The 19490-nt window shown below is 42.1% G+C and overlaps 1 protein-coding gene across 1 annotated transcript in view; it reads left to right on the plus strand.

The window, feature by feature from the left end:
• The window catches only part of MYCT1 (MYC target 1), a 285153-nt gene that overhangs the window by 263459 nt on the left and 2204 nt on the right, over positions 1-19490 (plus strand). The window lies entirely within an intron of this gene.

Here is a 19490-nt window from a genome sequence, read left to right on the forward strand (position 1 = left end):
ACCATGTCATGAGTGATGTAATATGTGACGTCATCAGCAGTGCATTGCGGGCGCGCGAGTTATAGTTAGCTGAACTAACTATAACGGGGGAATTTCGTAGGTTTTGTATGAGTAAAATGACCAGCTAACTATAACTGGTGTGAAACCTATGGTTTTTTCAGTGAATTTCAAAGGTTTTTAAAATGCTAATTCCTAACTATAACGTGGCTAAAACCTATGTTTTTTTAGTGAATTTGAATGGTTTTGTAAATGATCATTTTTAAATGTAATAATTTTTATATTTTTTATACTGATTTACTACATTGTTATAAAGTATTTATTTTTAGATATATTATATTTTAAATTAAATTACATATTTTTAATATAAATTGAAAAAAAAATGTTTGGACACCTCTCTGCAACGTAGCTCCCTGGCGTGTTTGCAGAGGGGGAACTAATTCCCCTTGCCTACTGGGGGTTCCTGGGGGCCAACTAGCCCACCTGGAACCTCCAGTATGCTCCAGGGGGCTGCATTGCAGAAAGGTGTAATGAGGCCACACCCTTTTTTACACCTCTCTGCAACGCAGCCCCCAGGCGCGTTTGCAGAGGGGGAACTAATTCCCCTTGCATAATAGGGGTCCCTGGGGACCAACTAGCCCACCTAGAACCTCCAGTATGCACCAGGGGGCTGCATTGCAGAGAGGTGTAAACAGGCCACACCCTTTTTTACACCTCTCTGCAACGCAGCCCCCGGGCGTGTTTGCAGAGGGGGAACTAATTCCCCTTGCATACTGGGGGTCCCTGGGGGACAACTGGCCCACCTGGAACCTCCAGTATCCGCCAGGGGGCTGCATTGCAGAAAGGTTTAATGAGGCCACACCCTTTTTTACACCTCTCTGCAATGCAGCCCCTGGCACGTTTGCAGAGGGGGAACTAATTCCCCTTGCACACTGGGGGTCCCTGTGGGCCAACTAGCCCACCTGAAACCTCCAGCATGGGCCAGTGGGCTGCATTGCAGAGAGGTGTAATGAGGCCACACCCTTTTTTACACCTCTCTGCAACGCAGCTCCCTGGCACGTTTGCAGAAGGTGAACTAATTCCCCTTGCATATTGGGGGTCCCTGGGGGCCAACTAGCCCACCAGGAGCCTCCAGTATGTGCCAGGAGGCTGTGTTGCTTTGCCCCGGGGGGAGGCGTTCCCCGGGGCAGTGTAGGGGGGATTGGGCACCCCCCACACTTCTTTATCACTATGCCCCCACGATTTGGTCTCCCCGGGGGGGGGGGGGTAATTTGAAAAAAAAACTAACAGGTTTAAAAAAAAAAGATTGGGCCTTGGGGGGTCCTTGTGGGACCACCTGGGCAGGACTAGGGGGTCAGGGTGTTTCTACCCTGCCCCCTTTTTGTGTTCAGCACGTTTGTTTTTCTGCTTTCTTGTGCCTCGGTCTACTGAGCACAAGATGGCTGTCAACACTTCCTGGTTTTGAGTGTTGACAATAAGCATGCAGCATTCTTGAAAAGGTATGCGCACGGTAGCCATACCGTACACATACGTACGCGGACCCGTATGCACACGTACGCGCACCCCGTGATTTTTCAAAAAAAAAAATTGGGCCTTGGGGGTCCTTGTGGGACCCCCTGAGCAGGCCTAGGGGATCAGGGTGCTTCTACCCTGCCCCCTTTTTGAGTTCTACCCGTTTGTTTTTCTGCTCTCTTGTGCCTCCGTCTACCGAGGCACAAGATGGCTTCTAACAATTTCTGTTTTAGAGTGTTGACAGACATTGGCAGCCAATCAGTATGCAGCTCGCGCACGCGAAGGTTCGCGCACGTACGTGTACGGTGCACGCACGGTACGCGTACGGTGTGCGCTTATAGATATATACTTTTTTTTTCTTTTGATTTTCCCAGGAACTACTGGAGGGATAGACACCATTTAAGCAAAAGGTCGATCTGCGAACCAAACTCTACCTCTCTGCCAAATTTGGTGCAATTCCGTTCAGCCGTTCGGGCTGTAGCCGTGTCTAATCGTCCTATGGAAAATACCATAGGGAAAACACGCTTTGGGACCCCCCTTTTTTTTTCTCAGCCACCACTTGACGAATCCCCCCCAAAACTATCAGGGAAGGAGCGGAGCAGAGCGGGCCATCTTCTTTGAGAAATTCGCGAAGATTCATCAACCAGCGCCAAAGTTCTTCCCAATAGAATGTTGCGGATTTCCTATGGAAACTAGGTCCTAACTATAACCACCTACTGGCGACCGCCAGTAGGTAATATGTATATATATATATTACAACAACAACAAAGATATTCACAGGTCTAAACAAACGTTATCCAAACCATCATAAAAACATACAACAAACCACTCTGAATATAGAGAAAAATCTAAATATAGAGAGAAATCTTATCTCTTCCTTGGATACCCATCAGTCACCAAACTTAGTGATCTTTATCTTCATCTGGGTCTCTTTGTTCACCTTAGCACTGCACCAAAAAAAATCCCATTTGATCATCATCTGTTTACATCTGGTAAGATTCCATTTTCTCAGTAGGGATCACGTACTCTGGCGTTTTGCGGGCTGTGAACAAGTTTGTAGCCCTTGTTAAGCCCTGAGTACTGTGGTTAAGGAGACCCAGATGAAGATAAAGATCACTAAGTTTGGTGACTGATGGGTATCCAAAGAAGAGATAAGATTTCTCTCTATATTTAGAATTTTCTCTATATTCAGAGTGGTTTGTTGTATGTTTTTATGATGGTTTGGATAACGTTTCTTTAGTGCATTTTTCACAGTTTTCGCTATTTACCATGAAGTTTGATTTCACTGTAAATAGCCCTATCAGCGAAATCGCTAGCTATTTTACATTCATGCATTGCATTTAAGGAATCTCAATTTGAGATTCCTTAAATGCAATTGCAAATAGCGATTTAGGCATTTGGGATGATGCATCCCAAATGCATAAATACCGGTCGCAGAGGGGCAGATTCTGAGAATCTGCCCCTTTGCGAACGGTATTTCGCTTGATGCATCTAGCTGAAAATTTAGAAATTAGAAAAAGCTATATGCCAGGAGCAGGCTAAGTGGTGGGAATCCAGATCACTCCAGCGATATATAGGTGTGTGGAGAATTCCACGCAGACTTCAGATGCTCATAGCTCCGAGCTATGAAACACCAAACGCAGACATGATGCGCAAATGGGCCTAGAGCAACCTCGACTCATCGAAAAGACTGGTACTTATTTTAACTAAATATGCAGATATTGATCCTGGGGAACTCCTCAAAGATATAGATAAATTGAATGAGGAAACAGAAGCATTAGGACAAATTGAAGAAACAAATAAACTGTGCCAGGAAATGTAAGCCAGACTCAAGGTAGAAGAAGAAAGAAATCAAGGATCGTAAGAAATTTAAGTTCCATAGGAACAAAATTGGTTATGAGTCGGGCCAAGTATTCACATTTGCCAAGGAGTATGATACGCTACAGACATCCAAGTTGAAACCTAGGGAAGTACCAATGGCCAGTACCTCACACAATGCAGAGAGGGACGACAATACCTCTACGTCAGATATGAGTTCTGCTGTTAAAAGCGAGACAGAATAAAACTTTCAAGGCCAAAGAGAGGGTCAAGTAAAGCAAAAACTATTGCTTGGAGAAGAAATTAATTTTTTATGCCAAGACAGGAGGCACACCCTCCATCCCCGAAAGCAACAACAACCAAAAGGGAATGCAGCGCAAACAACAATGTGAAACACAGGGCGAGGAGGAAAGCGAGGAAGAGGAGCAACAAAAACCAACAGATCAACAACAGTGAGATGGAAGCAGAATTAAGAAACATACATCCAAGAACCATCATGAATGTGGCTGGCATCGCTATATCAAAACAGAGGAGAGTATATTAAGCCTTGGATTATCTTTTTTGCCCTGCCAAAAACTTTGACTACGCCAATACGCGTATGGACATTTACAAAAGTGTGAGAAAGTTAAAATTGAAAAAGTTCTATCAACTCAAGGACAGACGAGACAACATCAATATACAGGCAACGACAGTGGAGGCCATATCCACCATGAACCTTTCCATGTCTGACATGCCACTACTACAGGATCAATGCAAAGAGAACAATTGATGGACAGAATGCAAAACAATATCATACATTCAGCCCAGTACAGAGATCTGGGACTAAATTCATCGTTTTTTTGCTCACCATGCCATTCCAGTTTGGACCCGGCCATATGCAAATCAGTTGTGACCCTGCTCCCAATGGGAACAGTCCAGCCCAAACTGCCAGGCCAGGTCCTCCCTGGACTGGAAACAAGCATCCTAGGACCGGTTTCGGGCTTTATGCCCTCATCAGCCAGGATAGCTTGACTCCAGTGGCATGGAGAGCACAGGACTCACGTCTGACCATACCCGTCCCACTCGGGGTGACAAATGCAAAAAGAACAATTGATGGACAGAATGCAGAACAATGTCATACATTCACCCCAGTACAGAGATCTGGGCCTACATCCATTGTTTTTTTGCTACAGGATCTACAAGAGCTAATGTGTGAAGACCAAAGTAGCAACATATCAGGAGCAAGGATAACGAATGTAGCAAGGGATGATGCTGAAAGGACTCAGGAGAATCAGGCCATGAAAACAAGTATAGGACATACAATGTTTGATCCTAAATCAACATTCAACCCAATATCCCCCGTGATGCCACCAACATATTCAGGGAAAAAGTGAGAGCCCAAATTAAAAAGCTTAATCACAAAGTTTGCTCGACAAAATAAAATTATAACAGGACAAATCACCAATATTGTATGTTGATGAATACATTGCAAACTAACAAAAATATTGTCATATGCAATTAGTACAAAGCGGGGAACAACGTGATATGGGCAAAGTCAGACTCTTTGAAAGAGGCATATCTCCAAATGAACGATAGAGATTGCTATGTCAAGAGCACTGTGGCCAATCTTAAAATCATGTACAATGAGTTCTATAGGAAATCGCTGATTTGGAAAGGTGCTGGTCTGCTTAATATGCAAGAATACACGTTCTTGAAAATCATTTCTTACAAGAGCATATGAAAGCATTGCCATCTTATATCAAGGACACAGGGGATTTTCTATGCAAACTTAATAACTTTGAATGGGATGATTCATACATTCTTATAGCTCTAGATGTGAGTTCCCTGTACACTAGCATAAATCACAGGGATGGGGTAGATGCAGTAACATTTTATCTAAACAGAAACCAACACAGTACATACAACACAACAAAATGCTGATCGAAATGGTGAAGATGTGTCTAAACAATCATTTGTTTATGTTCAACAATGCCCTATACCAGACAACACGGGGAGTAACCATGGGTGCCAGCTTCTACCCCAGCTACGCTTGTCTTCACATGGACTGGTTGGAGGAGCTGGTACTCGGCACGTGCATAAGGAAAATGTCAAAAACAATGTAAAACTGGTTTAGATTTATTGGCGATTTATTTGTGGTATGGCAAGGTACTAAAGAAACAGCTACAGAATTTGTCAATCTAACAAACATCAATGAGATCAAAGTACACTTTACAGCTAAAATCAGGCATGAGTCTGTAAATTTCTTGGACACACTAGTTTATGTACTCAATAACAGATTGAAGACCAGGCTACATCCGAAGGAGACTGCTGGTTATTCTATACTACAAGCCAGCAGTTCTCATCCCAGACATTTAGTAGACAGCATACCCTATGGCGAGATGCTGAGATTCAGAAGAATTACCAGTAGGGATGGGAACCTATAGGAGGCACAACAAGGTTTGGGGAGCGTGGATATACCATAAAAACCATGAGAGCCATTGAGAAATCCATGATGGTAGAGAGAGCTGAGCTACTCAAGGAGAAAGACAAAAGTCTAGTAGCAACTCAGAAAAGGGCTAAAGATAATCCAACATTAAAATCAAACAAGGAATTTAGAATTATCATCTGATATAGCAAACAGGAGGAGAGTATAAGGTCCATAATCAGACAGAACTGGCCACTAGTACTCAACGATCCGGTGATAGGACATACGTTACCCAACAAAGTGTCCTTCTCTCTATGAGAGATAGTTTGGTAAAGACGACCCTGAGATATTGGAAAACACCAATTGGCTAAGCACCCATAGAAGTTCTTTAAATGTAAAACATGCCGGGCGTGTCAGCTTCGGATCAACAAGGGTTCTTACCATACCCTCTTTGGTGGCAAAGAACACACGATCAGCAAGGCCATGACATGTGAAACAGATTATGCTATTTATGTCCTCCAATGTCCTTGTAACTTGCAGTATATTGGAAGCACTATACTGCAAGCACACAATTGGATGCTTCAGCACCTAAGAGCCATACAGAATCAGGATAATACATACCCTGTGGTCAGACATTTCAAGGAGAAACATGCATCAAAAACAGAGGGGTTGAAATACTCTCCTGATAGATATTGTACCACCCAGCAGTAGAGGAGGAAACAGAGAGGCAAAACTTAGGAAGTTAGAAACCCGCTACATATTGGAACTAGATTCCAGATGGCCAGCTTGTTTAAATACATCAGAAGACCTGTATACATGCCTATAATAGAGCCAAATGAGTAAATTGTAGTCCCACAAATACTACAAGAGATAACCAAATAAAAAAAATTCCCAAATGATAGATAAGGATGTATCCAGCTATTCTGAAAGCACTGAGCAAAGATGAATGAGCTAGGGTACTTATACCGAGAATATAGTACCAGCTGTCAAACACAATATAATTGACAATCATGTGTATATTAGTTATGGTTAAGACAGAAAACATTTTAGTAAATTAACTTTTAACCATGAATTAGATTTTATAGACCGTTTTAACAATAAAACACTAAATCAATTCAGCACTTTAGCACATAGCACTTCGAGTTCTGTGATTAAAAAAAACATATGTGGAACCAATCACATCACATATAAGGAGGTGTCCACCAGAAACTCAGTTGATCACAGACAACTATTTTAATTTATAATTATTATAATTGTTAATTTAAACTTGCATTCAAGGTAAACGCACCTAAGACATCGACTCTTAATGGCACAGATGTGCAAACAAGGACGCAATATTACCAAGGGAAAGATATTTACATATTTATATATTTATGTTGATTTTAACAATGATATGTTTATTTATATATAATAATTGTATTTACTGCAGTTGTCCAACATTTGCTACATATGGTATTTTAGGACAGCCTTATTGGTTGCAAACTGGAAAGTCCGCACATACAGGGCATTTCTAGAGTTAATGAAAGCACAAAATTCTGAGCTGTTTTAGACAAAAGAAAGAAAGACTTCAAATGAGTATATGTCATCTATGTCTATGTTTATGTCATTTGCACGTTTTCACTAAGCACCAGTCACTTTAAATGTAACATCATTTACCATAGCAGACATCATGTCAACAAGGCTCACAGGAGCAGAAATATGTAAGTATATGTAGGACCTAGTTTCCATAGGAAAATCGTTTTTTCCTTCTCCTTTTCTTTTGGCTTATTTTTATCAGCCTTTTCACATATGGTATTGCTAGCATTAGAAATCTCGGCGCCTCCCAGTTGATCTTGTAACATCTGTGGTGGTTTATTGGTTAGATCAGTCTCGATATTTTTCTGGACCAGCTTTGTTTCACTAGCTCCCTTAGTTTCCTTAATAGCAGAGATTATAGGCCCTTTGTCTTTAGATACTTTATCCGATCCTTTCTTGCCACCACATCTCTCAGTAGTAGGCCCAATATCCTGGGTGACTTCCTGCGTACTCCTCTTTGCCTGTTCCACTCCAAATATTTTACCTAGTTCCTTATTTCTGGCATATGTTTCATCGTTTTTATTTTTATTTTTATTTTTATCACCTTTAACATTTTCATTACTCTTGTCTTTACCGACAGACTGCATCTCTGTTAAATTAGAGTCCATATTTAACACACCCTTGGCATCTCCCTTAGCAGCAATGGTGGAATCAATCATCTTTCCTGAGCACCAACCCTTATCGACATCGCTAGCTCCAAGGGTGTTCAAACCGGGGTTGGCAGTCCCATTTAAAGCCGTTTGACTGGTCTCATTCTTATCCCCCAGGGTGCTTACCACCGTTACCCCTACAGCCACCGCAGTCATAGTACCTGTAAGTAGTTTCTTAGGCGCCAAAGCGGTCTTCCTGGATCTTGTCTGACGTGAGGACATCGACTCGTGCCCCACTGCTGTTTCTGTCAACTCCGCTGATTCTCTCTCTCCAGCGCGTCGCTGCAGCCGTGTTCCTGGGAGAGCTCTCAGGTGTGCACCCTGAGTCACCGCTCGGAACGCCCAGCTGATCAAAAAAGTGGAAGGCGGTGTAGTGCGAGTGAAGCTCGCTGCTCGGCTCCGGGAGCGAAGCAAGCTCCTGCCGTGTTGCAGCAGCTTCCACAACATTGATCCCGCCAACCGCCAAGCGCCGAACGCTAAACGCCAGTCTCCAGCCGATCTTCTTGTATCACTCCACACATGAGTACAAATTGCCAAAAGTCAGTAAATCGCCAAGAAAAAAAGCAATTTAAATCTTCCTCTCATTCCTCCCCTGCACCGCTCTCCGTACTCCGTACTCCGTTAGGTCTCTGTTGAATAGAATTCATTCCTTCGTTCATTAGCCGCCGTTACCAGGAGCAGACCACACATGCAGCGTCTCCACTCGGCGGTGCTCAGCCCGCCATCTTGACTCCTCCCTCACCTCGGGATTCTCCCAAAAAAAAAAAAATGAGAGGGTGTGATTGATTTGAGTCAGGAATCTGGAACTAAGTCAGATGAAGATTCAAATGTTGACTATGAGGAACTATCGGAAGAAGAAGAAGGGCTTAATGAGACTCCTAAAGTGATAACTAATAAAACTAATAAAAAATTGGTACCAAGGAAAGCTAAGAGAAAGGTCAAGACGAAGCAAAAAATCCTCCTATTAAAGGCAACAGGTAAAGAAATGGTCGAAAATAAAAAAAGTCGCTTAATTGATGACAGTCCTTTGAGAAGGTGGATAGAAGCTAAAGGCGGAGTAAAGAATATGGCCTTAAGACTCTCGGGGGCCAGTCCGGACGAGCTCAACGGGCAGTTGAGCAAAATTCAAGAGGATAAGTTAAGCAACAATACATGCTTAAATGTGGACAGACCTATGGACCCCCTAATCAACTCTAATGGAATTGCACTACCTTTGAACCAAGAGGTCTCAAGTAATACGATCATAGTCTCTGAAGAGGAGAATAATGATTTAAATGTTGGGACACACTCAGAGACCCCTGGAGTTTCTTTTATTTCTATTGGTACTCTAGATACCTCTACGCTGCAAACTATATCAAATGAGCTCAAGAAATCAAGTATGGAACCAAATCTTGAGCTGTTAGATCCAAATAGTGAGGAGATAAACGTACCCGAGGAAACTATAGTATCCAGTTTGAGGAAAACACAGATACAACTAGATCAAACTGATAAGAATCCTGAAAACAATCCAGGAAAAGTAGTGGAATCAGATTCTTTGGTTGAAGTGCCAATAGGCACATATTTAAATCTGCAAGATTCAATACCTGGAGGGTCTATATTACAAGCCGGGAGCTCTTCTCCGCCAAGCTCCTTCCACACTTACAATCCCATACCACCAAAGGGCATATCAATGGAGGCAATTATGCAGACTTTGCTAGATCAGAGGGTTGAGAGCCAACAACAATACCTCCAATTGAGAGAAGATAACACTAAAATACAAGGAACCATGAGAGACATTTGTCAAAATCTAGGAGGAATAAGCAAAGAAATAGAAGACATTAAAACACGAATAGTGGAGGTCGAAGAAGATGTTAATCATGCTTCCTCAACTATTAAACAAAATACTTCTAGATTGACCCTTCTGGAAACCAAAGTGGAACCAAAGTGGAAGATCTGGAAAATAGGGCCCGAAGACAAAATCTTAGATTATTTGGAATACCGGAAGGTATTGAGGGGTCAGACCCGAGAGCTTTTGTGGTCAAACTTTTTCAAAGGGCCTTCGTGGATCTCGCAGACTGGGATTGGGACTCCCAACTCCAAAGGGTACACAGACTACCGTTAGTTCAAAGGAATACTAATAGCAAGTTCCCAAGACCTTTTCTGATTTACTTTGGCAATTTTCTCTTGCGACAAGCAGTTGCACTAAAAGCTAAACCAAATAATCCTGTAACCGTTGATAACTTCACTTTTTTTGTGAAGTCTGATTTAACTAAGGTAACTATGGATAAACGGTGGGAACTTCGGAAATTAATCGATGCCTTCAAAAATATAGGATGCTTGGCCTATTTGCAAGAACCTGCTCGCCTTAAAGTTATTCGGGATGGACAAGTGGTCTTTTTCACCGATCCCTTATCTGCGGAACAATGCTTGGAAAAATTCTCATGTGATAATGAAAGAAGAAAGCAAAAAGAAAAAGAGAACTAGTGCTATACTTTTTTTTTCTTTTCTTTCTTTTACCTTCTCGTAATTTTTTCTTCTCTAATATATAAGAAGGCAGGTTAGATACAGGCATAGGTATGTACATTCTTTCCTCTTTTCCCTTTTTTTCTTCCTCTAATTTAGGCTGATATTTGTGATACTCTGAAATGTGAGTTGAATATAGTTACTAAAGGTACTAAAGTTATGATTCAATTTAGGTTTGAGCAACCACTCATGCATGCTTCTTCACAGAGCTGCCACTCCAGCGGCAGCAATGCTAGAGGGGAGCTCCCCCCCTAGAAACGGGGTGCTGCAAGGGAGGGGGTGGGGTTGCCACAAGGGCAAGGGTGGCAACGGGAGTCAGGGGTGGGGGGTGGTGATTAAAAGGAAAAATGTGTTTGCAAGTTTTGACGTTTTATTTTGGTTTAAAGAAAGTGGCAATGTAATGCTAATGAAGGTTAAAACAAGGAGGAATAGGAGTTTATTATGTATAAATTCAATATTTAATAAATGCTTAAGTTAAGAATTTTATGTTGGAATGTAGATGGCCTAAATAATAAAAGTAAATGAAATCTAGTAAAAGAAGAGATTAAAATGTATAATCCGAACATAGTGCTGTTGTCAGAAACTCATATAAAATATCAGGATAAAAAACTACTCACACAACTAGGCTACGAATTGGTTATCTGTACCTCGCTGAATGAGACCATAAGGGGGGTTGCTATTTTAAAACAAAGAACACTTCAATTAGATATAATGAAGACTGCGACTGATAATAGAGGCAGATGGGCAATAGCACAGATTCAAGGTGCTAAAGCTAAATTAGTATTCTGTGTGGTATATGGCCCAAATATTGATAAACCTAAAATCTATGAAGATCTAAGCTTAGAATTACTAGAATGGGAAGGGGAAATTATTATTGCTGGAGACTTTAATTGTGTGATGAATTATAAAATGGATTCTACGGGGCCAATGAATTTTAAAAGAATGCACAAAGTTAGAATGGCGATTTTAGAATTGGCAAGATTAAACAACATTAGAGACATATGGCGGTCTAAACACCCAAAGACGCCAGGTTTCACCTATTATTCTGCCCCGCACAGATCATGTTCTAGGATTGACATGATATGGGCCTCAGAAAATATTTTAGAAAAATGCACGATTGAAATCTGTCCCAAAGTAACATCGGATCACAATCCTCTTCTTATGGAAATTAACATTGATAATCAGAATGTAAAATTAAGAAAATTTACTTTTCCTAGACACTTATTGGTTGACCCAACTTTCATTACATCAATCAAAAATCATATACAGGAATTTATTACGCTAAATATTAACACAGCGAGCATCAATACTGTATGGGACACCTGCAAGTGTAGTATCAGAGGCTGTGTCCAACAGTATGTATATAGGCTTAATACAGAAAATCGCAATAAGAATAAGGATATGACATCTAAACTATCAGATCTGGAATTACAACTGGCGGAAGCAACACTGCAATCAAAAAATAATATTGATCAGATTAGAACACAACTAGCAGGGATACAAGCTGGACTTAGGAAAACGCTAAGGGAAAGATATGCGGTTAGACTTCATAAATACAAATTAGATCAATATGAAGGGGGCGACCGTATCGGAAAAATACTAGCCTTCAAAACCGCGGATAGGAAAGCGAAAACTAGAATAAAGGAAATAATGGGGTCAGATCTAGTGCTATACGGGCAGGAGGATCAAATTTTAACTCAATTTGTTAAATTCTACCAGCATCTATATACCCCAGAGGAGTTACCGAGCAAATTAAATATTTAAAAATATCTCGATCAACACTTAAACTCAACGCAAGAACTTAAACACGAAACAATTCAACATCTAAACTCAAATATCTCTATTGAGGAGATTAAAATAGCTATTGATCATTTACCCTTAGGTAAGGCAGTTGGGGAAGATTGTATACCAGGGGAGGTGTACAAACTTTGCTATCAAGAGTTGGCTCCTTTATTACAAACAGTTATTAACTCTATTATTGTTTCTAAACAAGCTCCTTCTTCATGGAAACTCGCTAAAATTTTATTTTTTTTGAAAAAGGGGAAGCCAGAAAAAGAGTGTGGATCGTATCGGCCCATATCTCTATTAAATTCTGATGTGAAAATTTTTGCCAAAATTTTAGCTAATCGACTAGCGCCCCATATGCCAGATATTGTTAATCCCCAACAGCATGGCTTTGTGATAGGTAGAGATACCACCATGCATGTTAATACTTCTATAACGGCCTTAGATGTGGCAGAAACCACTAACACCCCACTCGGTATGATAATGTTAGATGCGGAAAAGGCATTTGACCGAGTGGGGTGGGATTATTTATGGACAGTATTAGGAAAAATGGGTATAAATGGCCCTTACTTAGACTGGGTTATGTCAATCTATGATGAACCACGGGCGGTGATTAGCTACGGAGGCATAGATTCTAATAATTTTAAGATTTCTAGAGGTACTAGGCAGGGATGCCCCCTTTCACCATTATTATTTGCTTTATCTTTAGAACCTTTTTTAAATGCTTTAAATACCCAAACAAATATAATACCTGCTCAACATGGGGACATAACCCTTAAATTAACAGCTTTTGCGGATGACATCGCAATATATACATCGGATGTGTGTAAAGCTATGCCAGCAATTATAGAGGAAGCACACAAGTATGGGGAAATCTCTGGATATAAATTAAATGTTAACAAAACCCAAATCATACTTAATTACACCCCGGCTGCATGTATTTATAAGACCTGCAAAGAAGCTGTATATTTAGGTATAAAGCTTATGGCTAAAGTGGAGAAAATTGTTGAAATAAACTATGGGGCTTTTCTCAAAGAGACAACTGCAAGTTTTAAAAAATGGCATAAGATACCTCTGAGTCTACTAGGGAGATTAAATCTGATTAAAATGAAAATCTTACCTAAGTTACTTTATTTGTGCAGAGCTATACCGTTACTGCCAAATAAGTTGTTTTTTAAGAAATTGGATGGTATCTGTAGCAGCTTTATTTGGGGGTATAAAAAAGCACGGAGGGCGATTAAACTTCTGACATTACCTATCTCTAAAGGGGGACTTACTTTTCCGGATTTTAATCTTTATTTTTTAGCTACTTTTTTTTTGCGCATTAGGAGTCTATTAAAGAGTACCCCTCCTCTATTTTTTCATCAATATATGCTGGGAACAGATGCCAACCAATTTCTACTACGGGTTCATGACCCTAATTACTTCAAAAGAGTAAAATTTAAGACGGCTAAGCACGCTATCAGAATTTGGGACAAAATCCTGTACATTAGCAATTCCTCATTTTACAACGCTGAGCTTAGACTATGGAATAATCCGGGCCTGCCTGGTATCTTCTCGGATGGTTTGGGAAATCGGTGGATGAGACTAGGTATAAACACGCTAGGAGACTTGTATGATATTAATGGCCTGATGGATTTTGATAATTTAAAAATTACAAATGGGCTCACTGATGATATGCATTTTAAATATAGACAGCTTAGAGATTTTTTTTGGAACAAATTGAAGATAGTGGAAGTTGGACAATCTGAAATTCTTGAGGGTATCTATTCAGGAAAAACTAAATCATTGATTAAATGGGGATATCAATGGCTCATTAAGGTGAAGGGTGAAAACACAACCCAAATTGCAGCTAAATGGTCTCGTAGATTAAACCAAAACATTAATTCAGTTCACATTGGTAATGCCCTAACTCACTTAAATGACATAATTCACTCTTCCAATTTGAAAATGCAACTCTATAGGACTGTTACGGAGCTATATTATACGCCACAAAGGATATCTAGTTGGTCACAAGGTAACTCCATGACAGATAAATCCAAGTGTGCTAAATGTGATACTGCTGCGGTTGGAATTGAACATATGTTATTTTATTGTCCGGCACTCTCTAATTTTTGGAATCGTATATCCTACTATCTTCAATTTTACCAAATAAGCTCAGTGGATTTCACGGCACAATGGGTTCTGTTAGATATTCAAGATATGAACTGTCCCAACAAAGATCTTTTAACGATTTTGATAGCATGTGCTAGATTAATTATAGCCAGGGTTTGGATCTCTAAAGAACCCCCCATGGTTGCTGACTGGCTAGCACTGGTATATGAAATTAGAACTATGGAGTTCTCCTTAGCTAAGCTTAGAGGCCCTAAAGCCCTTTTGAAAAAAGAAAAGATATGGAAGAGATTTTTCGATGGTCAAGAGCTATGATTAGGCCTAATCTGTTCTTTTTCTTCTTTCCCCTCTTTTTTTTTTTTTTTTTTTTTTTTTCTTTTCTTTTCTTTCTCTTTCTTTAGAAGTAATGTGAAGTTTGATTTAAGAAATACTGTTTTATGTTTCCATTCCTCTATGTTACGAATTTATAACTGTATGTTAATTATGGAACTGATCTGCTACGAACTTTGTCACTTCTTGCAAACAATAAAAACGTTTAAAAAAAAAAAAAAAAAGGAAAATCGTTTTTTGTTTTCCTAATAACTTTGGCGCCGGACGACGAATCATGGAGACATTTTTAAAACTTGTGGGGCGCTCCTGTCAGCTCCTATCCTGAAAGTTTCGGGTTGATTTGGTAAGCGGGGGCTGAGAAAAAATGGGGTCCCAAAACATGTTTTGTCTATGTTATTTTCCATAGGAAACTTTAGATATGGCTACAGCTCGAACTGCTGAACGGAATTACACCAAATATGGCAAAAAGGTAACCCTTGTTTCAGAAAGAACTCTTTTTGTTAAAACTGGTAAATCCGTTCAGTAGTTCCTGAGATAATAAAAAAAAGAAAGGAAAATGTTTTTCTCATAGGAAACTTTAGACACGAATACTGCTCGAACTGCTGAACGGAATTACACCTAATTTGCCAAAAAGTTAGTGCTTGGTTTAGAAAGCGCCCTTTTTCTTTAAATGCTGTAAATCCGATCAGTAGTTGCTGAGAAAATCAAAAAATAAAAGTTTCGATATATAGAGGCACGGTGGATCCGCGGACCCTCCCGACCAGAAGCTTTATTCTAATTGGCTGTCAACACTCCAAAACAGGAAGTATTGGCTGCCATCTTGTGCCTCGGTAACCGAGGCACAAGAAAATAGGGAAAGAAAGTTGAAAAAAAGAAAAGGGGGCTGGGTAGAAACACCCTGACCCCCTAGGCCTGCTCAGGGGGTCCCACAAGGACCCCTAGGGCCAAAAAAAGCATTTTTTAAATAAAAGCAAATAGGCGAGATTCGCGCACCCAGCGCGAATTTCGGCTGACATTTTTTTTTTTAAACTAAGCGCGGGCTCCCGTGCTTCGTTATTATTTAGCCCTCTGTGGGCCAAGTCTCGGGGGCATTCAATAATGTAATTGCGGGGCACAGAGAGGCCTCAGCAGCCCCGGGGATCGTCAGCCCTGGGGCTTTCCATAAATATTTGTTGGGGGGTACACAGCCCCCCGCAGCCCTGGGGACTGCCACCCCCGGAGCTTCTTATTTTCAATGTTTGGGGGGCCTCCAAGAACCCCCAAGCCTCGGGGACTACCACCCCCGGGGCTTTTATTTATTATAATCGCGGGGGCAAAGGGCCCCCCGCTGCCCTGGGTATCGCTGCCTCCCCGGGGCATAATATTAAAATTTGAGGGTCTGTTACGGACCCCCGTGCCAAGGTGAGAACCACCTCCCCAGGGCTGTTCAACAGGTGGGAGGGGAGCTGTGCGGCCCCCCTCCAGGAGCCCTTGATGGCCCTGGGGACCGCCACACATCAGGGCCGGCTCCTGCAGTGTCCCGGGGTGCCCACCCCAGGACGTGCGGCTCCCGCCCTGTCTTGCAAACTGCTTTGCTTCATTGAAGCGAGATTAGGGAAACCTGCTCTCGCTTCAATGAAGCAAAGCAGATTGCTTTGCCTCAAGGGGAGCTGCATGTCAGCCTCCTTCCCATGTGGAAAAGCAATGCCGGCTCCCGCAGGATGTGAGGACCCGGCCGGACCATGGGGGCACTGGGGCTCCCCCCATGGTCCCCAACGGATAGGGCCTGCGGGATGGCGTCCCCGGGACTAGAAGTGGCCTGGGAGGAGGGTCACGTGGACCCCTCCCTAAAAATAAAACAAAAAAATGCTGGCCCTAGGGGATGGGGTCCCCGGGCCCAATAGAGGCATCAAGAGGAGGGCCACACAGCCCCCCTCAAAAAAATTATTTAGCCATGCCCTGGGGGATGGGGTCCCCGGGGACAGAATTGACCACGGGAGGGGGCCAACACAGCCCCCTTCCCATTAATATATATATATTTTTTAAAAGGGGGTCAGGCCCTGGGGGATGGGGTCCTCAGGGCCCAAAAAAAGTAAAAAGAAGGAGGGCCACACAGCCCCTCTCCAAAAAAAAGAATTAAAAAAACACGCAATTGTGCCGGAGGCCCCGCTCCCTCCCAGCAAGACTCTGTAAACACACCCTGTGGCACGTTTCAAGTTGGAGAATGAATTCCCCTTCAATACTGGGGGTCCCTGGGGGCCAATTAGCCCACCAGGTACCTCTAGTAAGCGCCACAGGCCTGCAGTGCAGAGAGGTGGTCCAGGCCACGGCCCTTTTTTACACCTCTCTTTAACACAGCTCTGTGGCTCTTACTGGAAGTACCTTGTGGCCTAGTTTGACCCTAGGGACACTCAGGATTCAAGTGGACTTTATCCCCCAACTTAAAATGCGCCACTGGGCGGGTCTGCACAGTGGTGAAGGGAGGGGCGGGCCTGAGTTGACATGTGTGCAAACACCTCCTGTGGTGCCTCTTACGTTGGGGAATTAAATCCCTTTCACTCCTGAGGGCCCCTGTTGGCCAACTAGCCCACCAGGTGCTTCCAGTAAGCGCCACTGCGCTGCGTTGCAGAGAGAAGGTCCAGGTCACTCCCCTTTTTACACCTCTCTGCAATGCAGCTCTGTGGCACTTACTGGAGGTACCTGGTGGGCTAGTTGGACCCCAGGGACCCTCAGGATTCAAGGGGACTTAATCCCCCAACTTACAACGTGCCAGGGGTGTGTTTGCAGAGTGGTGAAGAAAGGGGGCATGATCTTTGTCTACCTCTCACCAGTCCCACTGCGTGGGGCTTACTAGAGGTAAAAGGTAGGCTAGTTGGCCCCTAAAGGACCACCAGCAGTGAAGGAAACTTCAATCCCCATCCAATTGCATGCCAGGGAGCGTGTTTGTAGAGTGGTGGGCAAAGTGGGCATGGCCTGCTACGTGTACTTACCAGTGCTGCTGTGTGGGACTGACTGGAGGTAATAGTTTGGGAAGTTGACCCCCAAGGATGTCCTTGGGGGCCAACTACCCCTCTTGTTACCTCCAGTAAGTCCCACACAGTGGTATTGCTAAAACATGTTCAGATGCCATAGTCCTCTTTCTCTACCACTCCGCAAACGTGCCTTGTGGCAGACTACGGGATAGAGGATGAAGTCCAATTTACTCCTGATGGAGTTTGGGGGCAAAGAATCCCTCCTGGTACCTCCTGTAAGTCCTACGCAGCGGAATTCCTTAGCGTTGGTTGGAAGCCCAGCACCCTTTCTCCACCACTCTGCAAACAGGACTACTAGTTAAAGTAGCATATTTATGCACTTCTGACTTAGAGGTAGTTTTAATCACCCTGCCCTATTATGTACTACCGCCTTACAGAGGAGGTCATGCTAATCACAGGGCTACCCCAATGCATAGTGTTCCATAGTGTATGTAGGTGTTTTCACTGTATTCTAAGTGTCTTTTAGCATAGCGCTGGCTCTAGGCCTTTTTAGTCTGAGTCAGTTACCACCAGTACCAGTCTGAAAATGTTGTAGGCAGAGAATGATTTCGCAACAAGGCCTCTTTCTGCTCCTCTGTTGGTTATTTCTGCACATGTCTTGCTTATTCCTGCACTTTTCTTCGTCTTTGTGCACTTCTGATGCTTCTTTCTGCATTTCTTTTGCTTCTTTCTGTGCATGTTTTCTTCTTCATTCACATGTCTTACCTCTGTAGGCATAGTTTGAAACTAGCATTTAAAAAACCTTTCCAATTCACTTAAAAAACTATAGGTTTCAGGCATGTTACAGATAGAAATTAGCATTTAAAAAACCATTGAAATTCACTGAAAAAACATAGGTTTCAGGTACATTATAGTTAGAAATTAGCATTTAAAAAACCTTAGAAATTCACTGAAAAAACAATAGGTTTTAGGGAAAGTTATTGTTAGTTGGACATTTCACTCTTACAAAACCAGAGAAATTCCCCTGTTATAGTTAGTTCAGCTAACTATAACTCGCGCCCCGCAATGCACTCCTGATCACTTCACACATTACATCACTCATGACATGGTCAGTGACATCACTGATGACATCTCAAATGACATCACTGATGACATCATCAATGTGATAATTTGATGCATCTTCTCACAACCTAATATAACCTTTGATACACCCACTATAAATTGCAGACCATCATTCTCAAAACCATAGACACTCCAACACCAATAAGTACATACCCACTTACTGATTTTTAGGTTTACACACACATCCACTCACTCACCCGTACAGTCACTCATACTTATGGTCACTTGTTATAGGACTATCATATGCACTCATACACCTATATAGAGACTCACACACCGCCACTCATCCATAGAGGTTCTCACACACCTAGTCAGTCATGCAAATAATTAATCACATTGCCATTTACTCAGCTATACAGTTATACACACACCAGCTCAATTACTCATACAAATTCTAGTACATTCTTACGCTCTTATACAATCACTGATACAAGCACATACTCATCCATACAGCCACTCTCATAATCACACACTTATAACCATTTATATACTCTAATACACATATATACTTCCTTTCACATATGTAGTTACTCGCACATGTACCACTGAGATATACATTCACTCACTAACACACCCATACACACACTCACCCACCCAAACAGTCCATCACAGATGCACTCTTGAAACTATGCACCCAGTGAATCACCCACTCACACATCTATGCACAAAGTCACACACACCCCACCCACACAAGCACTCAGGCACCCATACAAATACTCAGACAACCAATCA

Source organism: Lissotriton vulgaris, chromosome 6 (genome assembly GCF_964263255.1).
Source record: "Lissotriton vulgaris chromosome 6, aLisVul1.2, whole genome shotgun sequence".
NCBI classification, from domain to species: Eukaryota; Metazoa; Chordata; class Amphibia; order Caudata; family Salamandridae; genus Lissotriton; species Lissotriton vulgaris.